This window comes from Talpa europaea (genome assembly GCF_964194135.1).
Source record: "Talpa europaea genome assembly, chromosome: 5".
NCBI classification, from domain to species: Eukaryota; Metazoa; Chordata; class Mammalia; order Eulipotyphla; family Talpidae; genus Talpa; species Talpa europaea.
This window is the reverse complement of record NC_140071.1, coordinates 98,730,876-98,744,359: the sequence shown is the minus strand read 5'-3', so window position 1 is coordinate 98,744,359 and position 13,484 is coordinate 98,730,876.

Genomic DNA, 13,484 nt, shown 5'->3' with positions numbered 1-13,484 from the left:
ATCTTAGAGAAGCTTTCAGGAATACAGGCATGGAGTTCAACTCAAACTTGGTACCTAAATTTATACTGTTTCACTGAAGCACATTATCAGGGCCAGCTGATAGTTTGATTTAAGTGGATCCTTTCTGCACAGATAGGTTTTTTTTTTTTTTTAAAGATTTTATTTATTTATACAAGCACTGGGTACAGTCAGAGCGCAGGAGGGTGAGGGGATTCACCAGAGCCAGAGCGGGGAACAGAACAGGCAGGAAGACCAAAGTACACTGCTGAGGGGAGTAGCAGGTGCGGCAGGAGAGGTCTGTCGTGCCATGTGGGACCCTCACCGGTGGCCGGGGATTGAGCCAGCGCTGCAGAGGCTGCATGTAGCTTCGCAGCCCAACGTTCAACCGCTGCGCCACCAGGGGAGGCCCACAGATAGGTTTTTATCTGTCCTTGCCATTCAAATGTCTGTTTATGAGTCTTCATAAATAAATGGTCACCTTTTAATTAACTTGCATATTCTATATCAGTTGTCCCCACCTTTCCATCAGTAGGGATCATTACAATATTAATAGATAAGACATAGAGTAATACTAACTATTGTACTAACAGACCCACATGCTTCAAGTGGATGCTGCAGCTGAAAACAAACTGACCTGGAATGTCCTCTTTCCCCTTTGCTGGATTCTTATCTCTTATAACTTGGAAAGAAGCCCAACTTTATGAGAAACTTACCAACACTCCCCCTTCCTAGTAGGGACTAGGGGTATTAGTCACAAAAACTTTCATATGCTTCTAACATACCACTCACTTATCACATTAATGATATATTTGCTGATATTACAAAATGGAAATCTTAGTTTTCACTGAGGACCAAAAAAGCAACCAATCCTGTAACATGTATTTTCCAAAGTGAAAATACATGTTTATAAATAACCTATCTGTAAATGCATTAGTTAGAAATAAGTTTAATCTACTGGCCATCTCCAGGCTAAGAGAAAATTAAGAATTGAGTCAAGAAATTAGAACCTAGAGGAAAAAAAAAAGATTTCTTTGGAGAGGGTTTTTAGGTATCAACAAGGAAGAAGAGTAGAAGGTTCTTTCTCTTTCCTCAAGGTTAGTCATCAGGGTTTCAATGAAGTAGGAGAGTTTCACCTATGTTCCTGTAGATTCAGAGACAGAGTTAAACATTCCTGAAGCATCTAAGCAAGAACCTGTAGAGATTAGCCAGAGGCAGCAGAGAAAATAGAGCTTGACCAGGCAGGATACACTGAGAATCAACTACACTTTCCTTGACAACTTAGTGCTCCCTGTGGGTCCATGACAGAGAGCCATCTTAGAATTATTGCAAATTTTGCCCAAGAGGACCCCCTGAAGGGGTGTCTATTTCAACTGGGAGATAGACCATCCAATACCCAGTTGAGGAGGAGACAAACAGCAGTGAAAAGAAAATATATCACTCACGCTAGAAGAGTTTCCTTTGCTGTTCCTAGTGGAAGAGCCCATGTGAGACATTAGCAACCAGGAAAACCAATGTGAGATTACTTGAGTGACAACTCCACCTATTCTTGCCACTTAGTGCCCCCACCTTCATCTTAAGCTCCAACCTTACAAGAGCCAGAGGCAGTAGAGGAGCTTCTCAGACTCAAGCTGGAGAAAAGGAAATCTCTCTCATCAAATGAAATTTGGACTCCTGACAGGATCAAAATTACAAAAGCAAGCCTGTTACAGGATGCAGGGGGAGGAGCACACACTCAGGCCATGGGACCAGGCACCATCTTCCTTACATCCACTTCCATGCCTCTAACATCTCAGTTACCTTGGATTAAAACTCCCAGCATGCTGTGAATGGGTCTTCCTGAATGAGGCTGCTGGGAAGGAGGAAAGATGCTGGCGACATAGTGTGAGGATCAGAGGACACAGGGCAGGCCGCTCCTGGACTTTGCTCATTGCCGCGTTAGTATCAGACTCCTCAGAGACAAGGCAGCTTTCCTCCTGAGCTCAGGTATTGTCCAGCTTGGATGGTATATTGAACACTGTGTTTCTCCTCCCTGAGCCCACTGGGCCCTGCCTACCCTCTTTTCTGAGAGGTGGTTGGGACTCCTGGCAGCTTTGTTTTTGGGTCTCAGTTATCCTGCCCTGGGCCTGGACTGTTTGGTTGAGTGTTTGCCCATAAGGGCATGGTGTTTGTGGAGTTTGGTTGGGAGGCTATAATTTGAAATCTTTCTCTCCAGTACTTGTCTCTCTCTCTCTCTCTCTCTCTCTCTCTCTCTCTCTCCCTCTGTCTCTGTCTCTGTGTCTGTCTGTCTGTCTCTGTCTCTTACTCTCTCTGTCTCTCTCTGCCTGCCTGTGCCTTTCTGTCTCTGTGTGTGTGTCTCTCTATCTATGTCTCTCTGTCTGCCTGTGTCTCTGCCTCTTTGTCTGGCTCTCTCTGTCTATGTCTGTCCCTCTCTGTCTCTCTCTCTCTCCCCATCTCACTCTCTCCATCTGGCTCTTTTTCCTAAAAAGCACTGAGCAAGAAATGCAAATCAAAACCACAATGAGAAATCACCTCACACCTGTGAGAATGGCACATATAAAAAAGACCAGAAACAACAAATAAGGTGAGAACATGGAAAAAGGAATCCTCTTACACTGTTGGTGGGAATGTAGACTGTTTCACCTCCCATGGAAAGCTGTGTGGAAGCTTCTCAAAATATTAAAAATGGATCTGCCATACAACGCAGCAATTCCACTCCTAGGGATCTACCCCAGAAAACACTAATTCAAAGGGGACTTGCACTGCCATGTTTATAGCAGCACTATTCGCAATAGCCAAGATATGCAAACAACCTAAGTGCCCAAAAACAGATGTGTGGACCAAGATGTGCTGTTATACACAATGAAATACTAATTCATCAATCAAAAAAGAGAAACTAATGTTATTTTCAGCAACATGGATGGAGCTGGAAGGGATTATGCACAGTAAAATAAGCCAGAAAGAGAAGGAAATGCCATAGGGTGTCACTTATATGTGGAATATAGAGAAATCAAACAAGTAAAAGACAAACATTCAAACCAACCTTCGAAAGCTGACCATAGATCTGAAGTATCCATATGGGGAGGGGTGGAAAGGGTAAAGAACAATGGACTATGGCAGAGAACTATGGGTGCTTTGATGGCAGGAGAGAAATGGTGACCTCACCTGAGGGGAGAGCACCTACACTGTCAAAATATCAACAGTCATGTAAACCAATAGTATTTCATTAAATGAAAGGTTTTCTTAGGGCCTCCCTGGTGGCGCAAGGGGTTAAGTCTCAGCACTATCAAGCTATCGCCATCCACTGCAACATGCGTTTGATCCCTGGCCAGGGAGCTACCCACATGGCACAGCAGACCTCTCCTGTCTTATCCGCTGCTCCCCTCAGCAGTGTATTTCAGTAGATTGACCTGTTCTGCTCCCCACTCTGGTGAACCTTCTTACCTCTCTGCACCTCTGCCCTATACCCCAGTTTTTGTATGCATAAATAAATAAATCTTTGGAAAAAAAGATCTGAGAGAGTATATATAGACGTATGTTGTAGCTTAATATGTATTTAATCCTTTTGCTCTGAATCTCACATGAATCAGTTCCCTACTTCATCAATTTCAAAGCACTGTAAAACAGATACCTGTATGAATGCAAGGTGAAGAGAGAAAATAATTTATCCAAGGTAATTACTGAACAAGATTCACTGATGAGATTGAGTTATCCTTCCTTTATAAACAGCTTTCTCCAACTGTTAATCAAACTCTTTATATTTTCCAGATGTAGTACTGATAGGGTTTTAACTTGTAACCCAGCATTGTAAGATAAGCAATTAATTTTGGAACCTCCCTTAAATTTATTTCCCTCTGAGATGTTAGACAAGGCCTACCAAGGGAATCCAAAGTTTTGTTCATAGCATGAGAAATTTTAAGCTTGCTACGTCTCCAAGGATTCTTTATCTCTAACTTCAGACTGAGGTACATTGCTATAAATATTCCATACACACATATGTGCACACTCACTACACTGAGCATTTTGGGGTCTCTGTTGTCTCTCTAGTGAAGTGAGGATTGGCCCAGTGGATAAAGGTACTCAGGTCCAACAGATTTTATCTAATCATCTCTGGCTACTCTTGGCCTGTTACATTTATTTAAGGAGTGAAGGAGAAGATGGATGAACAAATTGACCCTGCTAATGAGGTGAGAGTTTGAACATGTCAGCCCCACAAACCCTTTACCGCCTGGTTAACTTCCAGAGCCAATGTCCATCATTCCTCTTGGCATGGGGCAGCCTGGTCTAGAATTTGTTTCCAAGAAACTACTAAGGAATGTGTGTGGTTTGTTTCTTCTTTGAGTCTCCAATCCAGGATTTGGAAATCCCAACCACAGTGGTTGAAATACTCTTCATAAAGCACATGGAAGATGTACTTTCAGGTAAGAGATAGAGGCCATTGTGCCTGGAGGATCACAGATGTGGTCAAAGACAAGTATGCTAAACAGTTGGTCCTTTGAACAGACTGTGATTCAGAATTTAACTGTAATTGTTAGTTTTATATTTTTCAATGATAAAGTGAAAATAATAAGCTTCATTTATTTTTTCTTCATTAGTTTCACCCTGAGCATCTACAACTATTGACTTAGGCAGGGTAACATTAAAATAATGTTAGTGACAAAATTTGTAGGTAAATATAGAAAATTTAGAACATGCAGAGAATCAAACAGTAAATTTCCATAACTCTACCATCACATATTGCTGTTACTATTTATATTGTTTTTCTAGGGTTGTCATAACAAAGTACCACAGATAGGGTGGCTTAACCTGTATTCTCACAAGATCAAGGTGTTGGTAGGGTTGTTTTCTTCTGAGGCCTCATTTCTTGATTTGTAAATGGTTGTTTTATTGCTAGGTCTTCACATGGTCTTCCCATCTGTGTGAGTCTGTGTCTAAATTTCCTTTTCTATTAGGACATGAATTATATTGGATTAAGGCCCACTATAATGACTTCATTAAACATTAAGTACCTCTCTAAAGAGGTACTTCTATATATCTTAATCACATACAAACATTTTTATATGGTGAGGTTAAATTATGCACCAGATAGCATATGTTAATATTACTAAGTAAATGTTCTCTGTTAAATATTCATCTAATAAGCTTAATGGCTGAATGTCAACTTATATAAATAGACCTTGTATATGAACTAGACTTAATACTAAGTACTTCATGTTGTAAAATATGATGTATATCTTAGCTTAATCCTAATGGTGTTGATAATGATAATAGATAAATTAAAAAGAGAAATAAAGAAAATACATTCAAGGCAGAAAACTGTGATAACTTGAGAAATGGATACAATGAAACTGAAATGTGCCCATTCATTCACCAAATCTGGGGGTTTATTACATACTTAGCATTTAACCCAACCGCCAGGACATCAAGGCAAGAAAAGACACAAGCTCTCCGAATTCATGAAGCTTATATGTTATGATGTAAGTGAAGACAGTGACATAAAAACAGATGTGAAATTGTAGGCTGTGGTAAACAGAAGGGGATGGAAGCCAGAATTACAAGAAAGACTGACAGAGGGCTACCTTAAGGAACTCAGGGAGACCTTTCTGAAAGATTAGTCTTTAAGACAAAACTCAAAATTGAAAAGGGCCAGACACATGGATGAACAAGCAAATTTGTCACAGTGCCATTATGTTTGTTTGTCAAAGTAGTTTGACGTAATTGAGAAAGGCCAGTGGGGCTGAAGCATGCTGGGAAAATTGGGTTCCTTTTGTGAACATCAGGGACTAAAAAACAAGATCCCTAAAGTATGAGTGGGAGAGTAGGTAAGATAGACTTTGCTCATCGTAAGCATTTAAAAGTATATCCATGACACATTTCATCAAAGAAGATATACAGAATGTAAATAAGCACATAAAAAAAATGCCAACTTCATTAGTCACCTGCGAAGAGCACATTAAACCACAAAGAGATAGCACACTACACATCTATATAGGAACAGCTAAAATAAGAACTAGTGATGACACCAAACGATAATGGGGTTATGGAGAAATTGGATGATTCATACATTGCTGGTGAGAATCTAAATTGATACAATCACTCTGGACAATGGTTTGGAAGTTTCTTAAAAAAAAACTATGCAACTATCATATGACACAACAATTGCACTCCTGGACATTTATCCCACACAGAGGAAGACTATGTTTATATACAGAGACTTCAAAATGTTTATTTGTAATAGCACAAAACTGGACACAACCAGATGTTCTTCAATAGTAAATGGTTAAATAGTGGTACATCAATACCATGGAATAACACCCAACAGTAGAAAGAGCACATTATTATTAATACACTCAACTGTGGGTCTGTTACTCCTAGGCAGCTTATTTGGCTGCCATTTTGTCACCTAAACAAGGTCAAAGTGGTCCGGCCAGTTAGGAACAGGAGCCCAACCCTTAAGCCCTTCAGATCAAACAAGAGCACAAAGCTGGATCACATTGGGAAGGTTATGTATCACAAGGTATGTCCAGAATGCCCAGGGGCTGAGGACCAATGCATAACATGTGCATCAGGAGGTATGTCCAGAAAGCCCAGGGGGCTGAGGACCGATGCATAACATATACTCCCGATATATACATCACGAGGTATGACCGGGAATTCCTGGGGGGCCGAGGACCAATGTATGACAAGGGACCCCAGAAGCTGATCAGTGGAGAGCCTTGTTGATAAGATTAGAGCCATGGCTGGGGATTAGGGTGTAGCATCAAGTAGATTAGAAGTACTTGGAGGGCAGACTCAATCCCTAATCTTCTACACCCTTCCCCTTTCCTTAATCTCCTTAATCTCCTTAAAGCCAATTATGTGTGTCAATAAAAGGGCCAGGATCTTGCTCTTCAGCAGCATCCTGCATTATGTAGCCTGCTCCACGACTCCCGTTTGTCAGTGTGGTGTTGTCCGACGCAACATTCAACAACCTGGATCTATCTCCAGAGAATTATGTTGAAATAATTATATGAAAAAGTCAATCCTAAAACTTACATGATGTGCAATTGCCTTTATGTAACACTCTTAAAATGATAAAAATGATAGAAATGGAGAACAAATTAGTGGCTACTGGGATTGAAGGGGTATGTGTGGCTATAAAAGGACAATTTAAGGAATCCTTGTGATGATGGAAATGATCTTTATCTTGATTGTATCAAAGTAAATATCCTGGTTATGATACTTCACCATAGTTTTGCAAGATGTTATCACTGCAAAAAATTGGATAAAAAGTACATGAGATCTATCTCTCACTATCTCTTACAGCTGAATGTGAACTTACAAATATCTCAAAATAGAAAGTTTAATCTAAAAAATATACCTCTGACAACAGTGAGGGTTTGAGATGCAACCTATTTTATATTTGTCATAAATCACATAAATCCAAAGAGTGTAGACCCTACATGTGCCCCTTCATCTCCTGTTTTCAGGACTGTAAAAATAATGGGGTTGGACCATAACTAGGTTTTAAGTTCTCTTTTCTACAATTCCATTGCTAGAGTGACCTATGCACATTTGTGGCACCTTGTTTTCAGCCTTATATCTATTGAAGTTCCTCTGGAAATCTTTATGGAAACTGCGTTAACTGCCCTTTTAGCAATGAGTCAGAAGTAGACCATACTCTCCTAGCCCCCTAAAAACTACTTTGCATATTATAGCATGATTACTGGAGTTATAAAAGGGGAAATGCAGAGAATTTTCTTTCTTGCCTAAAATAAAACAATAAAAAACTCCCTACCCATATTGCCCTCAAAATATCCTCTTCCAGAGAGATAGGAACAGGGAAGAAAGAAGTTCTTTCAGCAGACACACATGGTGTGGTCATGAACATAGTTTTTCAGAGGAGAAACTGAGACTATTTCACGAACTCTGTTCTATATCCTACTATTCTTTTAATTTTATGTCCCAGATGTTACTGAACAAGTTTGCAACATACTTATTTTTTATATTTTCATAAATTGTACAGTATATTCTTCTCTTCTAGGCTTGCCTATCTAGTTGAGCCATTCTCATCAATACAAATGTAGTCTTCAAACCTCAATATTGTGACCCATTGTATTTTCTAAAGATAAGAAAAAAAATCTCTCCCATCCCACATGCTTTTCCTACAATGTGACCTTGACATTTCTCCCATCAAGCATTGGCCTATGTTCCTCCTGAACCTGGCCATAGTTTTGCAACTGTCTTGCCCAAAAGGTTATAATGGGAGTGGCACAATGCAACTCCCAAGGTTAGAATATAAAAATGCTCTGCATTTCCATCTGCCTTCTTAGAGGCACTCATTTTTGGAACCCAGCCACCATACTGTGAGGAAGCTCAAACTCACTTAAGCAGAAAGACCAATGGAGAGGCTATGTGGAGATAGTTTGCCCAAATATTCAGTGGAAATCCCAGTGAATAATGAACATCACTGCTAGACATATGAGTGAACACACCTTTAGATAAGTTCAGCTCTGAACTATAAAGTCGCCATTAGCTTTTGAGTCCCAACTATAGTGAACAGAGGCAAGCCATCCCTACAGTGCTGTCTGAATTCCTAACCCACAATATTTGTGAGCCTAAATTTTGGATACTAAATTTGGGATAGTTTGTTAAGCAGCAATAACTATATTATTTGTTTAAATTTATTCTAGCTTCCTTTATTTCTTAGCTTCATTCTTTTCCCTCACTCAACTGATGGTGCCTCCACTTATCAAACTAAATTGGAATCCAGAGAGCAAGGGAATCCATTGATGCAACCCATATAAGTCAGTTTCCTGGGGTAGCAATCAGGGTGGAGTGTATACCTGGAGAGACTGGCATTTATCCAGCAGTTCCTAGCCTACAGGGCTTATACCCTCAGAGAAGAGAGGCACTCAGTGCAAATCACAAAAATTCTTTCAAAAAGGTTGCAGGAGAGCGAGAAAAAAAAAAAAACTCTTGTCAGTAACAATGATAGTGGGAACAGACAGCATTTACTGAGGCAGACATTGTTCTGGGCATTTTACATGGGCAGGTCTACTGTGCAGTCATTCGCACGTAGAAGTTCAATACTGCTTGAAGCAAACTGAGTGTAAATGGCATAAATGGCCATCTCTCCCCGGTTTGTTTGATCTCTGACTGGAGAGAAAACTGACTAGCACTTATACTTTTGTTTTGCAACTGTGTTTTCCCATCCTTTGATACCACTTGGGTGTCCTTTTTCTTATGTTTTCTTCTATATTGAGATCTTAAACACAGAGGCTCAACTAAGTTGAATAAACACATAGTTCAGTCGCTATGAAGGGAAGTAATAAGCAAGAGTAGGAAAGCTATTCATGTGGCCTATTCCTGTATGACACAGGGCAGACATCCTTCTGTGTCTGCACACTTTTACACATACCCTCTCAACATACAGCCATTACAGCAGTTCTGGGGCAGGACCTGTTGGTCAGGTCAGGATTAACTTAGGCTGCTCTGAAAGCTTTCATAATAAGAGTACCTGAAAGTTCTGTACCCTCAAAGCTGTCTTATTAAACATATATTTTTTATTAATGAAGAATAACTCATGGCTTTCTTTAACCTGAGGTTACAACAGTAAATTATTGAGAGATCTGGTGTCTTGCCTACTTTTTTTTCCCCTTTTCTCCTGGGTAACTATGACCTTGTCCTGGGAAAGAAAGAAATCAGAAAACATCTTTTCTCCATCTCCAACTTCCATCTCTTACTATAGAAGCCAAAATTGACTAGATTGGATAATTTGAAGAAAAATTTACAATAGAAGAGGGAAATTGTCTAGTTAATTCTGCCACAGCTCACTGGAGAGGACAGAATCCTTGGTAGAGACGGTTGCCTGGATACCTAAGAAAAGTGCTCCTCATCTCAGCCTCGTGAGCTCCTCTGGAGGACGCAAGCTGAGGCCTGCACTGGGGGAGGGGAGTAACCAAGTCTCCCCAAAGCTGGCAGCCTTCCACTGAGCCATCTGGGCAAGAACCAATGCAAGGATGTCCAAAAGAGTTAAAACCAACAGTCTCCACTATTTTGGTCAGAAGGTCATAAAAACATAGTGACATTCTTATAACCCCGACAAGAGAAAAAGTTAACATGATATAACTTTTGGGGGGAAAAGTGGTCTTATTTCTTGCATTGTGTTACAAAGCAACTATTATCCCCCTCAGCTTTGTGTCATTTATGTACTAGATCCTAATGTATCTAATAATAGAATATGATAGAAGATAATCAATAAAATGAACAAAGGTGCAGTAAGACCCAACTCTATGCTGTTTATAAGAAACCATCAATAAATACACTATGATGGGATATGTAAACTGATCAGAAAAACAGGATGAAAGTTTCTCCCAATATTAAAAATAAATCTACCACTTGATCCAGCAACTCTACTTCTAATTAACTACGCAAAGAATGCAAAAACACTCATTTGAAGGGACAGATGCACTCCAATGTTTACTTTCACACTATTTACAATAGCAAGGGATGGAAACCACCTACCTGCCTACCCACAGCTGAGTGGATTAGAAGATGCTGTGTATATACACAATGGAATACTAATCAGTAGTACAAAAAAAAAAAGGTGAAATCTTGCCATTTGTGACAACATGAATGGAACTGGAGAGGATTATGCTAAGTGAAATAATGCCAGATGATTTCACTCATATGTGGAATATAAAGAAAAAAGAAAAAGACAAACCTAAATTAAAGCATCTTAGAAATCTGACTGCAAAATTGAGCCTACCAGAGAAGGAGTGAGAATATTCCACCCAATGATGAGTGAAAACATTTTCAGATGCACATGAATAACTACTAAGAAAAACCATATGCTGGACTATGAGTCTAAGGAAATTTAAAGCATTAAAATCACATAGAGTATATCATCTGACCATGATAGAATAAATTAGTAATCAGTAATAAAAGAATATTGAAAAATCTACAAATACTTATTAATAAAGCAATACTTATATATAACCCATCTATTATAGAATATATCACAAGAAATATTAATATATTTTTACTAGTTATACTTTCACTAGATTAATGAAAATCCTAGATAATTACTAGAATTTGGCTAAAGCACTGAGTAGAGGGAAATTTAGAGCTTTAAGTGTTTATATTAGGGAAGAATAAAAGTTTAAATTCATGATGCAAGATTTCACATTAAGAAGCTAGAAGAAGAGCAAATTGAACCCAAAGTAGAATAAAAATATGAATGAAATCAATAAGTGGAAATGTTTATAGGAAAAAATGAAAACAAAAGGTAGTTCTTTGAAAACGTATTAAGCTTCTAATCATACCAGTAAAGAAAATAGAATTCACATTGGCAAAATCAAAAATGGAAGGGACTCAAAGACATTAAAAGGATTAAAGGGGACTATTATGAATACATTTAAGTAATAAATTGGAATAGTAGATGAAATGGACAAATTCTTTGAAAGACACAACTATAAAAACTGACATAAAAAGAACAGTTTTAATAGCCCCGTGTTTATTAAAGAAATTGAAGGTGCTCATAGAATTTAGTGGTAATAGACTTTTTAATATACAGTGCTTGAGCAAATAGTCATAAGAAAAATATATATAAACCTCAACTCTCAGTTCATATTAAATGCAAAAGGTAACTCAATATAAAATGTAAAAACAAATTATACAATTTCTGTAATACATAGGATAATATATTCATAAACATGAGGTAGACAAACATTTCTTAAATACAAAAAACACAAAATGTGAAAGATTAATAAATGGATTCTATCAATTTTAAATACTTCTGCATTTCAAATATTTAAGAATGCAAAAACAAGCCAACATACTGGTAGAAAATATTTGCATTACATATATCTGATCAAGGACTTACATTCAGAATATGTATAGAAGTCCAACTTGATAATCAGAAGACACGCAACCCAGTCTTAAAATTGTGCAAATAAATTTGATGATTAAAATAAAGAAGATGAGCGCATAGCCAACACATAGATGAAAAGAGAGTTAACATTTGTGACCAGGGAAATACAAGTTAAGGCACAGAATGGCTAAAAAACAAAAAACTGAGAATACCCAATGGTGAGTATTTAGAGCAACTAGAATTGTCATATATGGCTAAGGCAAATATAAATGGCAATACACTTTGGAAAACAGTTTGAGAGTTCCTTGTAAAGTTAGATTTATAGACCAAATGACCCATCAAACCCATTTCTAAGTATATAGTAAAGAAATATTCATATGTTCACACAGAGACACTTGTACATGTTCATAATATCCTCAAACCAGAAACAACCCAAATGTCCATTAATGAATGGTTAAACAATGTGTGGAGTATTCATACAATAGAAGACTTGCTTTATTATAAATATAAAAATCAACAGACTACCGATAGACACACTGTGGTCTCAAAAACATGATGAATGAAAGAAGTAAGACACCAACAAATACACAGTGTATGATTCACCTTTTGTAACATTTTAGGAGATGAAAACATAATCTGATCATCTATAGTGATCAGAAAGAGATCAGTGGCAACTTGTATTTGGAGGTTGGGGAGTGTATGACAACAAATGGGTGGAAGGGAACTTTGGGGGATAATGGAAATGTCTGAAATCTGGATTGGTGGGGGGGGTGCATGACATATATATGTGTCAAACTCATTAAACTGTACATTTAAAATTTTAAATGAATGAATTTCACTCTTAAAGGAAATTTAAAAAGACACAAAGAAATAAAAATATATCTATGTTTGTGGATTGAAAGAATATAAAAATTGTTAAAATGACCAAATTACCTAAAGCAATTTACAGAGTCAGTGATACATCCTTCAAAATCCCAACGACATTTTTCAAGGAAGTAGAACCAAAAAAAAAAAATAGAATTTGTATGTAACCACACATAACCCCAAATAGCCAAAGCAAACCTGAGAGGAAAGAAGAAAAATGGAGGTTATCATACTCCCTGGACTTCAGGCTACACAATGATAGTAATCAGAAGTATATGACACTGGGATGAAAAAAAGAAACACAGGCCAATGCAATCATATAGAAAGCCCAGAAAGAAATCCACACATTTATGGATAGTTAATCTTTGGCAAAGAAGACAAGACCATACAATGGAAAAAGGAAAGTCTCTTCAACAAATGACACTGGGAAACGTGGTCAGATAAAAAGATAAAATGAAACTAGAAGCTTACTTATTGCCATACAAACAGAAAATAATTCAAAATTGATTAAAGACTTCACTATAAGACCTGAAACCATAAAATATATAAAAGAAAACATAGGTGATACACTCCTGGACATCAAAGGCAGAGATGTATTTGGGGCAGAACTCCAATAGCAAGGGAAACAAAAGAAAAAATAAACAACGTTACTACATCATTTTGTATCTCAAAAACAAAAAGGCAAGCAACCTATAGACTGGGAGAAGATATTTGCACATCACCTCTCTGACAAGGGTGATTTCCTATATATTTCCAAAATACATAAAGA